At 40.3% G+C, this 19,051-nt stretch overlaps 1 long non-coding RNA gene across 1 annotated transcript; it reads left to right on the top strand.

The window, feature by feature from the left end:
• Positions 1-4,873: 4,873 nt before the first annotated feature.
• On the top strand, positions 4,874-17,323 carry LOC107779025 (uncharacterized). The gene is made up of 4 exons (XR_001646516.2): positions 4,874-4,962; positions 5,056-5,112; positions 17,136-17,194; positions 17,274-17,323. It is a non-coding gene; the product is annotated as an uncharacterized LOC107779025 (long non-coding RNA).
• Positions 17,324-19,051: the final 1,728 nt, after the last annotated feature.

Here is a 19,051-nt window from a genome sequence, read left to right as displayed (position 1 = left end):
TTTAATTCTATTGTGTGTGTATTTGTGTGTTTTAGGATTAGATTATAGTTAATAATTTGATAAGGGGGTTATGGGGATTTGGTCTTGTCATTTTAAGGCAAAAATTGGCATAAAATCGATAGCCCAAAGAATCAGACCCACCCAGCTCAAGGCCCCAACTGGACGCCTCAAAATGATGTCATTTTAGTTAGTTTACTAAGATTCAATCTCAGTCATTCAAGCATCGTTGATCCAACGGCTCAAGATCAATAAACACCTAGATACCCGAATTTCTCCCCATTTCCATTATTACTCTCCCAATTTCTCCTCTCTCCCCACTTTCTTTCTATCTGTTGCCTCCTCTCATCTCCACGGTGGCGCCTCCGCGGGAAATCTCCACACGATGATGGCACGCGTCCAAACACCATAAAATTTACATCGTTCTCTTTCTCTCTTTATCCTCTATACCAATCTGAACCCCAAATCCCCATAACCACTCTCAATCTCCATAAATGTAAGCCTAACCTAAACCCTAGCCGCCGCACACCACCTCAAAACTCCAAAAATTTTACACCCCACTCTCCGCTTACTTTCCTCTACCCGATTTCACGACCCAAGCTCTGCACCACACCAGCCAGCCACCCCACTGCCGCTACCTCACCACCGCTGAGCCTCTGTTTCAGCATGAACATGACCCCGTAGCCTCTCTTTCTCTTTGACATAGTGCTGGAATCAACTTTGTTTCGCCAAAGTTTGTGTTTTTCGGCAATTGTCATCAAGAAAAAAAGGCGTGGAGCTCGATTCACCATCTAGTTATGTTGTACTACTTCTTTGAAGCTCGAGCATTTCGGTAAAACCCTAATCTTTTCCTCCGTATTTTTGATTTACTGTTTCAATGGTATTTGATTGTAGTTTTCTGTTTAATTTAAATTATGTTAGTGGTCATCTTAGTGTAACGCTTAATGTAGTTTTTATTTTGATTAGCAATAAAGATAAGGTTTCAATTTATGTTATATGTTTATGCTTTTTCCTAATTATGTAATTCGTGTTTTTGATTTTGTTAAATTATGATAGTTGTTCTAGTTTAGTTTCAACAAACACTAACTCATATCGATTCTTGTTGTTTAAAGTTTAGCTAGTATCGGTTAATTACTGTTTGTTCGGTCTTGATTATCACTTTGGTTTAGTTACTATGAGTTTAGTTAGTTTGATATTCTGATCAGTTCATAACCAATTCCTTGTTAAGTTGTTACTTATAATTGAGTTTATGTTTTCAAATGGGTCGTTTGATTTCAAATTGCTTTTTGAGTTGAAGTGTAGTTAATCTAGTTGTTACTTAGCAAATTATGTTTGTCTGTTTGGTTTATAACTTAAGTCTAGTCATATGGTTGCTTGTGTTTTGCTTTAAAAACATAGGGTGGTACTGTTATTTGGTTAAAAGCTGAAGATTAGTTAGTTTAATAATGTATTTGGATACATTAGCAGCTTACCTTTTAGTGCTAGAGTGGCTAAAAGTACCCATTCATCCCATGCTTCTGCCACAATTGTTGAGAAGACTGCCCTTTTCCCTTTTGGACAGTCCTTGAACAGTCTTTTAGCACACAAAAGTAAGTCTTTTGGGCAGGTATTTGGTAACAAAGTTAGTCCTTTTGGACATACTTTTGGTAAACCAAAATTTTTTCAAAAGGTGCTTTTATTTCTTACTTAAGAGCTCATTCTCACACACTCTGACAGACGGAGAGAACATCTTTACACTCTAAGAAAGACACAACTAAATAGAGTAAAAAGGCATCAGTTGAACATCAAAGAAAGCTGAAAAACTGAAAGCTTTGGGAGTGATCTTCTAAGTGTATAATCTTTGAGAAAACAAAAGATCTTTTTTTTATCTTCTGGAATTACATAGTTACTAGCCTCCAGTGCTTCTTGCTGGGTTTTCTAGGAAATTCTTGGGTTCTGCTACTGCTGAATTGTTGTTGCTTCCACTGTTAGTTCTGCTTGTTGGTTCCAAGTAGCTTTGATATCAAAAGATTTTCTTGTTGTTTCTTTCTCGAAATTATGCAACAAGGTATTTTGTTAACCTCTATATGACCGTTGTGATAAAAATGAATGAGAATCGTGATGTTTTGGATGTTTACTTTCACCGTGTGACATGTTCTTTAGCTTAATGTATGCAAATATGGTTGTCCGTATGTTTGGAATCTAAGTTGTGGAAGTTTTAGATAACTGTTATTGTTTCAAAGCTTAGAGACGTACATGATATATCTCTTTTGATCATGAATATTGATGCTTATCAAATCTGACCATCCTCAATCGGCTTAATAATTTCGATCCATAGACAAAAGTGGTTATGCTTGTCGAATATAGCTGTTCAAATAATCAAAATGGAACTATTTTCAGCTATGCCTTAAACTAAGTTTTGTCCAAATGTGTGAAAGTTTTAAGTAATTTTTGTTTCATTTAAGTTCATTCTTCTTTACTGTCATCTCGCTTCGACAGTGTTCGAAGCCGCGTTTCAATTTTTCATGTTTTGTTATTTTCTCTTTGGATTACTTCATTTATTCTCGTGAAGGTATAGTTTTGATTTAGGCATTTTGTGAGTTTGAAGTGATGCCTTCAATGATTAGGTGTTCTTATTTGATTGTTTCTTGCTAGGTTATAGGTTAATTAACAAATTGATAGGACATAATTTCAATTCACTTAAATGTCAAGTAGTTGAAAGAAGATCCATGTTTGCCTTGTTAATTAGGACTTAAATCTAGGAAATAGGACTTGTTAATTAAGAGTTGAATCTGAAAACTGGAAGAATTTAAAGTTTGTGGGCCCATATGATTCTTAATTGACTTTTGTCTTTAGTTTGTGTCCTTTCAATATTATTAATTAATTTAATTTTAGTACCAATAATTGATTGTTTGTTTGTGCTCTTAGTCTCTCGTGAGACTTACAATGGGGGCAAGTACTGGGCAAAATAAAATGTTAGGCCCAAAAACAATAACCAGCAGTTGGCCCAATGGCCATTTAATTTTAAAAGGGGCCAACAGCCTAGTACCAAAACGGGTCAGCTTTTCCAAAACAAGTGAGCTGGCCCATCATTGATTCTCCATATCCTTTTTAATAATAAAAATCCAAAAACTTAGTTTATTGTTTAATTAATTTTAAACGCTAGGCAACTAGTAGGCGTGCTTTAACTTTTTCATTCACGGACTCGCTTGCGTAGCGTGATGGTTAACATTCAATTAATTCAATAATCTTATACCATATCCAATAACTTTAATTAATATCTAATTTAATTAATCCCTAGTTATAATCGCAGATTCACTTGCGTAGCGCGATAGTAACATTTTTTCAAAATTAATTTTCTCAAGCACAAATATAGTAATTTCTCAAAACTACTACAAATAATTGATTCATGATTTCGGATTTGCTTGCGAGGCGGGATTATGATAAGTTAATTATTTTTATTTTTGATCACGCATTCGCTTGCGTAGCGTGGTGATGACAATATAATATTGTCCAAATAATTCTTTAATATTTCTAATAATCGACACTAAAAAAGGACATAGGTAAAACATGAAAAATTAAATAAATTACAGTTTATCCAAAATTAACTCAAGCCAAGTTTAAGTCAATCAAGCGACCGTGTTAGAACCACGGGATTCGGGGAGTGCCTCACACCTTCTCCCTGGTCAATAGAATCCTTACCCAGTCTCATGTTCTCTCAAACCAATAATAATAATAATAAGTCAAATCTTCCTTTGAATAGAGATTCAAATAAAATGTGACTTGGAATACCCAAAAATCAATTCCAAGTGGCGACTCTAAACATTAAAACAATCTCTATTTCAAAAAATGACACTTCAATTGAAAAAACTCTTTAACCCACAACAATCCATAATATATATCTTTTGGGGGTAAAAAGGGGTGTGACACTCATCAAGAATCACACGCAAAGAACTCGTTCCATATATTTTAAGCATGATTAGCAACATTAGAGGCAAGACGGAAAGAAAATTTCTTGGATGATGTAGCAAACAAGGTGATGAAATATAAAAAAGAAAAAAAATTATATACACACACACACACACACACACACACACACACACACACACACAAGATTCCAAAAATCTAAGCAAAAGGGACCATTTTCAAAGGGTATGGTCGAAATTCATTAAAATCAAATAGATCAGTCAATATACAAAATTTGAGGAAGATTGGAGGTGATTTGGACTTATTTGGTATCAAAATTCGTAATTAAATCAAGTTTAGAAAATTCTTCTGCGACACTTGTATCAAACACGTATCACGCATGTATCTCACACACATGTATACATGGATATATATGTGATACATATTTGATACAAATATGATACATATGTGATACACAAATGATACACAATGTGATACACATATCATCTTTTTCCATGTTCATCTTCTACTTCGGATTTTCAATTCAAACCACCTCAAAACTCTACCAAATCATCCCAAAACTGAGATTTAAACTCCTTATGATGTATCCAATCTATTTCAACATCACTCACTCAAAAAAAATTGATATTGTTTTGGCTACAAATAGCTAATTGCTAATATTGATAATATTTTATGAATTGGCTAATTTTTATATTAGCTTACTTGTGAGACGACATAACTGATAATTTTTCTAAGAAGTACTATAAATTATAACTCTGATCATGTTATTGTGAAAAAAATATATTTTAGAATACTAATCAAAACTCAAGTAATTTAAATTTTGAGAACCGTAAAGGGAAAGACAACTTGGGACAGAGGGAGAGAAGTAGATTAAAACAATTAAATGGGTCGTAGCATATGTAATTGGCTAATTGGGTTGGCCTTGTCTGGAAGTAGCTATAAATAGACTTTAGATATGAAAATTTGTATTTATACGAAGAGGTCAAGCAAGATCTGCTGCTAGGGCTTGTTTTGTTTCAACGAAGATTGTTGTGCGCTAATGGCTTTCCGTCTTGGAGGGTGGGTAGGTTTCAGCCTAAATTTTTTATCTATTTGAGGACTTATTCTTAAAATATAAATTATTATTTTTTTGCTTTTTAATGGTTTGGACAGAAGACAATTCGTTGCTGGTACTGGTAGGGTTTTTCTCGGAGCACCAACACAGATAAGGTATATGGGCGGCGTGGTCAGAATTTTTATTGTTATTATTATTACGGAGAAGTACCAAATATTTCCCTGTACTATTGAAAAATGGCTAAATATACTCTTTGTTATACTTTGGGTCTAAATATACCCCTGCTGTTATACTTTGACACAAATATACCCCTCATTTTAACAAAAAGGCCACATGCCATCATCTTATTAGTCTATTTTAAACTATCCCCTAATTAATTAAAATTCAACCTATAATATGATATTCAATTAAAAGACCCATACCTGATACCCAAAAATTACTCTACTTTATTGACATAAACATTCAACACAAAAAAAAAATTGGAGTACTAAGTGTATGGGTCAAAATCTGCTTCCATTAAGATTTAACACGAAGCGGTACCGTGGAAAGCGATATGGACGAGGTCGATTAGTAGAAAATGAGACTCGTAGCCGAAGAGTTAATAACGGCCGAGGTCGAGTATGAAGGGTAGTACTAACAACTAGTTTTCGTAGTAGAATATTCTCTTGAATATTCTATGGTGTATGTACTTTTAGGGTTGATTGAAGAATGTCTCATATAAATAGAAAAGGAGATAGGGAAGAAAGGGGGATTTTTTGGGCGCTGAGAAAAACACCATTTGTAAGACATACACTCTCTCTAAATAAAAGACAACTATTACCTTTCTAAAGAGATTGAATGATCTATTATTCCACACTTTTTCTGTTAGATCTGAGAAAAGTCCCAACATTCTAGTACTGGTCTTTCATTCATTATTGTCAGAAAGAAGAATCACCCACTTTTAGCAATATTGGGTGAATCATTCTCCTTATTTACTTTAATGTCATTTATTGCTATTGATTACTCAATATTCCCCCATCATCAAGGATCTTGGAACATTAAACGCACACTACATTTACTCTTCTCCCAATACTGTTCTTGCGTTATCTGTGTCAATCAATTATAGATCTGAAGTTATTATCATCAACTAGGTTTAAGTCCTTAATTTTATTAAATTAATTAGTTTAATCAAACGTCTACTTTTCTTGGTTAAACAATTTGGCGTCGTCTGTGGGGATTCTCTAGTTAAATCTTTAGTTTCTTCTAGATCTATAACTGGCACAATTCAAAAAAAAATCCTACTTCCTTGTACACCCAGATCTGACATGGCAGGTAAGGGAGAAGAAAGGATGAAGGCAGTGGCCGATCTCACTACCAACCTCTTAAACGCCATCAATGAGGTCTCCGAAACATAAGGCGAAGACATAACGCCTAACACCTCTCCCCGACGAAGTGGATCACCCCTCCCTCACGGCAGGATCACAGCATCCCATGGTAAAGGAGTTTCCACGTCCATAGCGGAAGAGGCGGTGAAGAAGCTACTCAAGGCCTGGCTGACAAACACGCTGACCGGCATCCTCAACAAGCCCACTCAAGAGGCAGTTAAAGAAAATGCAAGGACTTGCATTGCACCAGCAACGACCAAGAAACACGGCCCTCCCCCTTCAGTAACAGGTATCACTCATAATATCAATAATGCATGTAACAACACCCTCACGGCCATTCTGAGAAAAATGGAAGAAATGGAAAATGAAACCAAAATGCTTCGGGATCAAATGAGAGAACACCAAGAAAGAGTTGACAAAATACCGGGTGCCCCAAAACTCTTGCCAAAAAGAGACGCCGGTCGGTTCGTCGAGCAACCCTACAGTGATGAAGTTGCCCCACATGCCATACCTAAGACTAAGACGTTCAAGATGTTACCTTATCGGAAAATTTGTGACGGTACGACCAACCCCGAAAATCATGTAACTCACTATGTCACTGCGGTAAAAGGCAATAATCTCGCCAAATAACAAGTCTCCTCCATCTTGTTGAAAAAGTTCAGCGAGACACTTATCGGAGGAGCATTAACTTGATATTCACAGTTGCTCGCGTGCTCCATTGAAATATTCAAAGATATGGACGAAAGTTCATAACGGCCCATGCTGGGGCTAAAAAGGCTGAGGCAAGAGTGAACGATATATTTGCCATCAAACAATCACCCGGAGAGATATTGAGGGACTTCCTCGCTCGATTCAACATAGTAAGGATGACCTTACCGAATGTATCGGAAGGAATGGTTGTAGCAGCTTTCCAGAACGGGCTGAACAGGAATGGCTCAAGGGCGAACAGAAAACTACTAAGTCGGCTTATGAAATATTCTCCAACCACCTGGGATTAAATACACAGCGCCTATTGTGCTGAGGTCTGTGCCGACGAGGACAACCTGAATGGACCAACCCATCGATTGACCTCGGTACAAGTCGAAACCAGAAATTATCGAAGAAATGATGCCAGGAGAGACCTTGCAGCTCCACGATCCAACCGAGAAAGGCATTAGCCATATGTCAGAAGCGCCATTATACCCCTCCCCCCTCCCCGGCCACAAAGAGGGCCCATCTAGGCCAAGGACAGGGTCTCACTGGAACGAGAAAGGTATGCCCCCTTTACTATCCACTCACAATTTTTGTGTGTCACCCTCAGAAATAGTCTATGTATTGGAGAAGCTCGGACCAAAAGTAAAGTGGCCACAAAAGATGAGGTCAGATCCAAGCACTAGAAAATCAAACGCCCTCTGCGAGTTCCACCAAGAGCGAGGTCACAAAACTGAGGACTGCATCGCCCTAAGACAGGAGGTCGTGAACATGCTTCATCAAGGACACCTCAAAGAATTGTTGAGCGGCCGAGGAAGGACAAACTTTGCCCGAAGACGTGAACAACACCATGGACCGCCGAAACTACTTTCACTGACGCGCACCATTCAAATGAGCATCGGGGGCGGCGACGACGTTTTGATCAACAGCGTAAAGCTCGCCACAACCCACAAGCTCAAATGGTCAATCACTCATGAACGGTACGACGAACTCAAAGAAAGTATCATCTTCGTTAAGTTAGATGCCCACGGTTTGGTTTTCCCTCACTATGATGTCCTTGTAATCACTTTAAAAATATTAGATACATATGTAAGATGCATTATGGTGGACGATGGGAGCGGCGCATGCATTGTCCATCCTCGAGTACTTGCACAAATAAGACTCAAGGATAAGATAGTACCGTGCTACATCACGCTAACAGGTTTTAATAATGCAGTTGAACGAACATCCGGGGAAATCACACTCCCCGTCCTGACAGGCGACGTCACTCTGGAAACCACATTCCACATCATGGACCATGATACGGCGTACAACACCATAATAGGTCGACCTTGGATACACTCCATGAGAGTTATCCCCTCCAGCTTGTACTAAGTTATCAAATTTCCAACCCCATGGGGAGTATTCAGCATACGAGGAGAACAACGCACATCTCGAGAATGCTATCGCATCACCCAGGATTGTGCATATACCCGACAAATGAAGGGAAAAGCAGAGGATGCATAGCAATTAACAATGTCGAGGTCGAGCTGTGATGAAAAAACGGACGTCATCAGAGATCCCAAAATAATAGACGCCATAGGATCAACTGTAGAAGACCTCGACCCCGCTCAACTTGATGATAACGGCCACAGCAAGATAGCCTACGTCGGCCGCAAGCTTCAAGAACTAGGTAAATTCCATAAATTCTTAACTACTAATGCGGACTTGTTCGCTTTTTCCCATGCAGACATGCTAGGTATCCCGAAGGAGGTCGCCATACACAGGTTGAATGTCAACTCGTTCCACCCCTGGTAAGGCAGGTTAGGCGGAAGTTCAATTTCATAATAAACGATGCAGTCCGTGAGGAGGTCGAAAAATTGTTAAAAAACGGCTCCATCAGGGAATCAAAATATCCCCAATGGGTTGCCAATGTGGTCATGGTAAAAAAGAAGAACGGAAAGTGGCGGATGTGCGTAGACTTTACGGATTTAAACAAAGCGTGCCCCAAAGATTCATTCTCGCTACCTTACATTGACCAGCTAATTGACGCAACAGTCGGACATGAACTGCTGAGCTTCTTAGATTCCTACTCGGGCTACAATCAGATCCTTATGGAAGAGGAGGACCAGGAGAATACCACCTTCATCACCCATCAAGGAACGTACTGTTACAGGGTGATGCCCTTCAGACTAAAAAATGCGGGGGCAACATATCAAAGGTTGGTGACCAAAATGTTCAAAAACCAACTCAGCAAGACCATGGAAGTCTACATAGACGACATTTTGGTCAAGTCCAAAAAGAAAGAAGATCACATCGACCACCTGAAAGAGGCCTTTGACATACTCAGGTGGTATGGGATGAAATTGAACCCTGAGAAGTGTTCGTTCGGCGTAACTTCAGGAAACTTCCTGAGCTTCCTAGTATCACAAAGAGGCATCGAGGTCAATCCCGACCAAATCAAACCCATTGAGGAAATACCAGAACACTTAACCAGCAAAAAACAGGTTTAGAAACTAACCGGTCGCATCGCCGCATTGTCGAGATTCATCTCACGATCATCTGATAGATGTCACAAGTTTTTCGGCATGCTTAAGAAGGACAACGGGCTCGTATGGATATCCGAGTGCGTCCAAGCCTTAAAGGAGTTAAAAGCCTACCTATCATCGCCATCTTTGCTTGCCAAAGCAAAACCATAGGAACGTCTGCTCGTCTACCTTGTCGTATCTGAAGTAGCGGTGAATGCAGTCCTCGTATGAGAAGACAAAGGTACGCAATCCCGCATCTACTACATTAGAAAAACCTTAATCGACGCCGATATGCGGTACCCCCACCTCGAAAAACTGGCACTGACTTTGGTCATAGCTTCGCGAAAGCTTAGGCCCTACTTCCAGTGCCACCCCATCTTAGTAGTCACAACTTCCCCCTTGAGAAGTATTCTACATAAGCTCAAGCTATCGGGAAGATTGGCTAAATGGGCTATAGAATTGAGTGAGCATGATATCACGTATCAACCACGGACTACGATAAAATCACAAGTCCTTGCTGACTTCAGCGCAAAAATAATGCATGATGTAGAAAAAGAAGCCACCCACGCTTCCCAGCAAACACAAGATCAATGGATTTTGTACACTGATGGCACCTCCAATGCGTCAGGGTCCGGACTGGGACTCGTACTCAAGGTCCCGACAGGCGAAGTAATTTGCCAATCCATAAGGTGCCCATAGATGACTAACAATGAGGCCAAGCATAAGGCCGTGATTGCAGGATTAAGGCTAGCGCTCAAGTACGGAGCAAAGCGGGTCATCCTACGTTGTGACTCGCAGCTCGTCGTCAACCAAGTCACAGGGACTTTCCAGATAAAAGAACAAAGGATGCAAAAGTACCAAGCCGAAATTTGCAAATTACTGTCCGAATTTGATGAATGTCAGTTCGACCAAATCCCTCGAGCACAAAACAACGAAGCTGATGGCCTCGCCAAATTAGCGGCAGCAACTAAAAGCATAATCGGAGAAGGAAATGTGGTCACCCTCCTCCACTCATCGATAGATTAAATTTGAGGTAAGGACTATAAATCTAACATGGGACTGGCGCAACCGTATTGTTACATACTTGCAGGATGGCGTACTCCCATATGATAAAAAGGAAGCCAAGAAGCTCTGGATGCAAGCGGCCAGGTACATCATCATTCACAATAACCTATACAAAAGGACGTATGGGGGCCCCTAGCGAAATGCTTAGGCCCGAATCAGATGCGGCGCGTCCTAGAATAAGTCTACGAAGGCCACTGCGGAGCTCACTCAAGCAATTGAGCTCTGATCAGATGTCTCATACGGGTAAGTTACTACTGGCCTACCATGAAAAAAGAGGCCACAGACTTCGTAAAAAAATGCGAACAATGCCAAAAATACGCCCCAATGATCCATCAAGTGGGCGAACATATCCACTCAGTCACCTCCCATTGGCCTTTCATCAAATGGGGAATGGACATCGTCGGCCCCCTCCCTGCGAAGCGAGGTAACGTACGATTTCTTTTGGTTTTAACATACTATTTTTCACAATGGGTAGAAGCAGGAGCATTCGCCCAAATACGCGAACAGGAAGTAATCGCCTTCATATGGAATAACATTGTGTGCCGCTGCGGCCTCCCCGAAGAGATCAGTTGCGACAACGGACCCCAATTTACTGGAAAAAAGGTCGCCAAATTTTTCTAGAAGTGGCATATCAAAAGAATACTCTCCACACCATACCACCCCATGGGCAACGAGCAAGCAAAATCCTCTAATAAATCAATACTGAACATCATGAAGAAAAAACTTGAGGACGCCAAGGGATTATGGTCGGATTTGTTACCAGAAGTGCTTTGGGCCTATCGTACAACGCCAAAGACAAGTACAGGAGAGACACCCTACTCTTTAGTCTATGAGACTAATGCGGTAATACCAGTCAAAGTCGGAGAACCCAGTTTGCGATACTCCCATGAGAGCGGGCCAAGGAACGATGAAAGCAGAAGGCAAGAGCTCGATGAAGTCGAAGAGTGGAGAGATATGGCCTACATAAGGATGGTAGCCCAAAAGCAATAGGCAGAGCTCTATTATAACAAAAGGCCAAGATCATACTACTCAAAGTCGGGGACTACGTGCTCAAGGCCAAAGCACAAGCAAGTAAAGACCCGCGGGAAGGCAAACTAGGGACGACTTGGGACGGCCCATACAAAATCATGGTAGCAGCAAATAAAGGGTCATTACAACTAGAAACAATGGAAGGAATACTACTGCTAAACAACTGGAATGTCGCCCGCCTCAAGTACTTCAACTTTAAAGAAAAAGCGTCCTCCAAGCCGCACTCTTTTTCCCTCACTTGAGTTTTGTCCCAATTGGGTTTTCTCTAGGAGGTTTTTAACGAGGCGACAAGGGAGACACTTCCAAGTCGAAATGCGAACGGAAAGAGACACCGGATGGTTAGTTTATTGCCCAACCTCTCAACACGTCTCCAGGTCACCCAATGAAGGGACTAGATAGACTGGGACTAGAATGTCAGCCCGAAAAACATGTAAATTTCTCCAAGTATGAGCAAAACACTAATGTATGAAGTCCGCCCATGTTCTCGCTAGAGCAACATCGCCTCAATATCTACCCGGCCTCTGGCCACAATTAAGTAAATCACATTCTACCTCGTTCGAATTACATTCAACCTCGTTCGAATTAACTTACATTCGACCTCGTTTGAATTAACTCACATTCGACCTCGTTCCAATTAACTTGCATTTGACCTCGTTCGAATTACATTTGACCTCGTTCGAATTAACTTACATTCGACCTCATTCGAATTAACTTGCATTTGACCTCGCTCGAATTACATTTGACCTCGTTCGAATTAACTTACATTCGACCTCATTCGAATTAACTTGCATTTGACCTCGCTCAAACCAACTCACAATCGACCTCGCTCGAACCAACTCAATACTGGTTACATTCGACCTCGCTCAAATTAACACCTACTAATCTACGACCATGGCCAAAACCAAATTTTTATGATTAAAACGACATCTCTTACTTCAAATATATTCCTTACAAAGGCTAAAACAGAAGCCAGCAAAAGTATGTACAAGAATTACAAGCAAAAGAAAGAAAAACAACTACGTGCTACCTAACTTAGCAGCACCATCTCCCCCTGTTTCTCCATCTTCGCCGTCGGGATACTCATCGTCGTACCAGGCATCCTGCTCAATCCTTTTCCACGCCTTCCTCAGTATCACCATCTTGTGGTGTGGCGGGGCTATAGCCACAAGCAAACAGAGCTTTACGTGCCTTAGCACGTGCATTTGCTAAGTCGGCTTCTGAAATACCCCGTCCCCATAAGATCCATGAATATGTCCAGCTGGGCCTCAGCGTGAATCCATTCCTCATATAGATCCCGAGGAACATCAAGAAAAGCAGTACGGGAGGAGGACGGATGCGCAAATAACTGTGCCTTTTCGGCCTCGAGGGCAACAACTTGATCACTAAGGTCCGCAGTCTCCTTTTCTAACTCCCCAATCCTCTCATCAAGTCGCTCCTCTCTGAGCCTAGCCGTCTCCATGGCGCAATCACGTTCAGAATGAATAACGCGGATTGCGTCCTCTAAAGTTGTAGCTCTACGCGTAGCTGATAACTGGGCTGACTCTGCCTTTTCCAGATTCGCTGCCTTCTCGATGACCTCACCACTCAAAATGGCCGCTCAAAGTTGACACTCCTCCAGCTCGGCACGCAGCAAGACCACTTGGGCCTAAAGGTCGGCGCACTGGGCCTCAACCACCCTACTCACCTCGAGCTCCTCCTCTTGTCCTTCAACGCCCCCTCGAGCTCACTACATTTTCCGATGACCCTCACCAATTCATCATCCTTCTCCTTTAGCTCGTTTTGGAGGTCCCGGAAGTTGCTACTACCACCAAGTCGCCGGCAAAGCTCACGGTGCTTATCATGATATTTGCAATATTTTCGCTCCATCTTTTGGAAGATAGCCTTATGCCTCTCCTCTCGGTGGGAACTTTCAATCTCCAGGATCACGGTCTGAAAAGAAAGCCAGGGCGAGTAAGAACAAAGTCAAAATCAACATAAAATGAACTAAGGAAACAGAATACCAAACATACCCTAAGAGCAAGGCCGGCTATGCTCTTCGACAAAGTGGAATCCTTCAGCTTCTCGAGGGTCCTACCCTCCACATCGGAATAGAGTAGACCAAAAGAAGGGACCACGTCCTCTGTATCAACTAATAGGTCCCGGTCCAAAGAGGTCGTAATGGTCTGCGTGCACCCTTCCTACCTCACCTCAAGCCGGGTAAGTCCTTCCCCCATCATCCTAACTTCTTCAGCGTCCATATCGGAGCCCGTCTCATAATTCTCTTCGGCAACACTTTTGCCCTTGTTGTCAACCCGAGAGGAAGGGTCCTCAGATTGTAAAGAGATCGATGTCTCACCCCCTTGTAAGGCATCGGGTATTCGCGCCGACGATCCTTTAAAACCCGTTCCGGCCTCAATGAGCAACATACATCCCTCGGCCCCCGACTGCGGCGGGATCGTGGACGGCTTCTCGGCATCAACTCTGAGATTTATGGTCGTCGTTTCTCTGATGACGAAGTTGTCCATCACCGAACTTCCCATGCGGACACTTCTTTTTTCGATACCGACAGATCGCCTCTTGGCGAAATAGATTATCATCAGTTGACGACGATCCTTCCTCATCGTCCTCGCCAACTAGATGATGTAGAGGCGAAGTTGAAACAGCCATCGCAGTAGTCGACGACCAAGCAGGTCTCACCGCATCAATAGGAACAGAAATGGCCTTCCTCTTATGGAATACCGGAGCATGAGCTTTTCGCCTCTTCGAAGACCCTCCTCCTGAAAAAGTGATTAGAACGGCAACTATCAAATCCATGGCGAACACTCGACCATAAATCCAGGATGGCATAAGTAAAAAGTCACTATATGAACGGACAAACTCACTGGTCGCTAAAAGCTTAGGCCCGAACTTCTGGAAAAAGGCTGGCCACCCATGAATCCCCACTGTGTGGGGCAAGATCTGGCTAACCCATTCGTGAATATCCACGACCAAAGGAGGGGGATTGGTCTCAGTTGAAGGTGAAAAAGACAGAACGGTTAGACTATGACTAGAACGAGCAAAATGAGCACTTGGTGAAAATACTTACGAGCATAATTCCACACCTCAGAAAATCCATTTGCATTCTCCACCACGTCCTCAGTCTTGACAAAGAAGTAATTAAACCTAAATCGACGATTTGATTTATCGTTCATCTTTACTACCAAGCTTTTGCCTCCACAGTGACGAAGGTGCAATATCGTCCCTCTATAGAAACTCAGAATGAAAAGGTGCATCAGGTGGTAAAGAGAGACCCTGCGGCCAGCCAATTCCGCATACTTTGTCACCATGAGGATGAGCTTGTAGATATAAGGAGAAAGTTGAGCCGGGCAGACGCTGTAGTAGTGGCAGAACTCCTTTGCCAGTGGGAGAATGGGAAAAGAGTAACCCACATAGAATGGATATGCATAGAACGCACAATATCCAGGGCGATGAATCTGCACCACATCATGTCCTGCCGGGACCAGATCGATATGTACCGGAATTTTGAACTTCGCCCTGAAATTAGCAAGGGCAGTCACGTCCATCTGAGACTCTACGGCCTCAGGGTCATCCTCGGGTAGTTTTGAGAAGTCAGTTCTAGACTTATCGATACGGGCAAAGGAGTAGGGTTAGGTATCTCCCCAGAACTGGAAGACACATTAACCATTTTTGTTTATAAATAGAGAGGGTGCAAATGCAGAAGAGTCGAGTAGCAGGAACCACCAAAATCGGTGAAGGCACAAGTATGAAGTAAGGTCAAGAAAGCAGATATTCTGATTGAGGAAGAAGAGGATATGAAAATCTGATTTATAAAAAGCAAAGAGTGAACCTAAGGGCTGAATATCCCTATTTATAAGAGTTAGGTCTTCAATATCGAGGAAGCAAACCGCAATTGCCCAGCTCAAAAATCAAAGCGGTAGAGGCACGGGAAACGATACAAGGTATCGGGAAGACGCGTAATAATAACGCATGATGACATGACGTCACTATGAAACGACGTGACCCTAGGTTGTGGATCATAAAAGGCCACGTTTCCATCCCGTCTGAAGTGCTACTACTCGACTTGCTCGCATAAAACTTCTCAACCCTAATAGACAGAACCCGCTCATCGACGTCGCCCAGGGCCGACATCAATAAGCGGAGGGACTAACTGTATGGGTCAAAATCTGCTTCCATTAAGATTTGACACGAAGCGGTACTGTGAAAAGCTATATGGACGAGGTCGATTAGTAGAAAATGAGACTCGTAGCCGAAGAGTTAATAACGGCCGAAGTCGAGTATGAAGGGTAGTACTAACAACTAGTTTTCGTAGTAGAATATTCTCTTGAATATTCTATGGTGTATGTACTTTTAGGGTTGATTGAAGAATGTCTCATATAAATAGAAAAAGAGATAGGGAAGAAAGGGGGATTTTTTGGGCGCTGAAAAAAACACCATTTGTAAGACATACACTCTCTCTAAATAAAAGACAACTATTACCTTTCTAAAGAGATTGAATGATCTATTATTCCACACTTTTTCTGTTAGATCTGAGAAAAGTCCCAACATTCTAGTACTGGTCTTTCATTCATTATTGTCAGAAAGAAGAATCACCCACTTCAAGCAATATTGGGTGAATCATTCTCCTTATTTACTTTAATGTCATTTATTGCTATTTATTATTCAATATTCCCCCATCATCAAGGATCTTGGAACATTGAACGCACACAACATTTATTCTTCTCCCAATACTGCTCTTGCATTATCTGTGTTAATCAATTATAAATCTGAAGTTATTATCATCAACTAGGTTTAGCCCCTTCATTTTATTAATTTAATTAGTTTAATCAAACGTCTACTTTTCTTGGTTAAACACTAAGCTGCCACCATAACAGCAAGTAATTGACATATGTTGGATTATAAATGCACAGTAATTAAAAGTCGACATTGATTGATTTCCTTCTTTGCTCTGAATCGTAAGCTGAACTTTCTTTCATATGTTTATAGCATGCAAGTTCAGTTAAAAGGACACATGTTAGCCATTTTGATGGCTTTCGTTTACTACAACCAAAAAGATTCAAAATTAAACTAATGTTTCTTTGGTTTCTATTATGGAGTATTCTTTAGACGTGAAAGAGGAAGAGGGGAAAAAAGAATAAAAAAAGGAAGGAGCGAAGTTGCCCAGAGGAAAAAAAAAATGGGAGGAGTGTGCGAAGAAGAAGAAGAAGAAGGGAGCAAAACGTTCATTTTAATTGGATTTATGAGTATGGATCTTTAATTGGATATCAGGTTATGAGTTGGATTTTAATAAATTATGGATAGTTAAAAATAAACGAATATGGTGATTACAGGTGTCCCTACGTTAAAATGAGGGGTATATTTAGGCAAAAGTATAACGGAAGGTGTATATTTGAACCCAAAATTTAACGAGGAATATATTTGACCATTTTTCTATAATACATGGGTATATTTGACCCTTTTTCGTTATTATTATTATTATTCCTTTGACACAATTGAACGTTTCGTGTCTTGTTGATTCCGAATTAGGGGATACTGCCAGCAAGTTTCTCCCACTCGCAGTCGCAGAGGTGGTTATCCCCTTGAGGGTAAATTTTGTGAACCTACTTTGTTTAATTTTCCCTTCAAATTTCAGATCCCACACTCTCATGTCTCTGGCCCTTTCAGTTAAAGCTTTCTGTAACGGGATTATCGCAGTTGCGTTTCCATGTAGGTCGGCCGGTTTATTTTAAATTTATATCATATTAATTTTTCGGTTATTCTATTATGTATTATGTATAAACAAAATTAAATTTTTCGAAACCATCCCGATCATGTCGGTTTCTCTTCGGTATCGGTATCGATACGGTTCGGTTAATTTTCGGGGTTTTTTAGTATCATGTAAAAGTCACTAGTAGAAGAAGAATGCAATAACATACGTACTTTTATAGGACTTATCAAAACTCTCTAAATATTTTTTAATATGAAAGAAGACCAAAATATAGATTCATCAACTATTCTAAAGCAGCGTAAAAGAAACTAAGCAAATACAAAAAATATAAATCACACGAGTGAAAAGATATTAACGAAGTTGAGACATAGATTAAATATTCAAAAAGATAAATCTGAATCATATGAAAGGAAACATATTCAATAAATTGTAGTTTGCTACTCATAATCGCTAAAATACCTTGTGTCTTGCTAGTAATATGCTGGAAATAATTTAATTTCGATAGGAGTAGCATAGTAAGTTTGTGAATTAGGATTTTGAGTTTAATTACTTGTTGGCTTGTAACTATTTTCATAGTTCGAAAGCCTAAGAAAAAATGATGCATTATTATTTTTAAACTTAATATATAAATATATTTTTCACATGTAAATTTATTCGATAAGGTTCGGTATTTTTTCGATTTATTTCATAAAATAAAAAATCTACCCTAATTATCGGTACGGTTATAAATTTATATAAAAACCTACGTGTCACGACCCCAAATTCCCTCCGTAGGATGTCGTGATGGCACCTAGTCTCTAAGACTAGGTAAGCCTATCAATGTGGAATAACAATAGAAATCTAAAATAAATAAATTTGTAAATTCACATAATTACAACTCCCAAAATCCGGTAGAAATAAGTCACAAGCTTCTAAGGATTTATCCTCATTATCTCTATATATCAGAGTCTAAAGAAAATAAGGAAGCAACATAATAAGGATAGAAGGGGACTCCGGAGTCTGCAGACGTTGGGATATACCTCAAAGTCTCCTCGTACGGCTAATTCACTGACGCCTGGTCTGATAAGATGTACCTGGATCTGCACAAAAAGATGTACAGAAGCGTAGTATGAGTACACCACAGCGGTACCCAGTAAGTGTCAAGCCTAACCTCGGTAAAATAGTGACGGGGTCAGATCAGGCCCTACTGGAATAATAAAAGATAGGGAGAAAAGTTTAACAATATAATAACAATAATGACAATGGGGATAAATCAAGTAAGTAGTATGTCACAATTTAATTACACAGAATAAGGGCAATTAACACCTCGCGGAAGGAAAACAGAAATTTACAACTTTAAGAAAAATACCAAAAATAATCAAAGACAATGCAGCCATAAAGAAATATCAACAAGGGCACTCCCGAGGTACCGCCTCGTAGTCCCAAATCATAAATAAATTCACAATATCTCATTTCCTTATATCACCGCGGGAGCCTTCACATTAAATTTTAAAGAAAATATTTTTTCCGAAATAGCATCCCGCGTCCTTATCACAATGCATGACTTCTAGTAGTTCCTCTACTAGCCACGCGTATCAAGCAATCCTTATTTCACCGCATGCGTTTCAACACCATGACCTTATACCACCGCATGCGTATCAATATCACAATATATCACAATTTACACCTCAAGTGCCCAAATATTTCAACTTGCCAAAATAAATCAACAACAATATTTTTCCACAATAAAGAGCTC

The sequence above is a fragment of the Nicotiana tabacum genome, chromosome 4 (assembly GCF_000715075.1).
Source record: "Nicotiana tabacum cultivar K326 chromosome 4, ASM71507v2, whole genome shotgun sequence".
NCBI lineage: Eukaryota > Viridiplantae > Streptophyta > Magnoliopsida > Solanales > Solanaceae > Nicotiana > Nicotiana tabacum.
The sequence above is the reverse complement of the archived record's forward strand: the minus strand, read 5'-3'. Positions and strand labels throughout refer to the sequence as shown.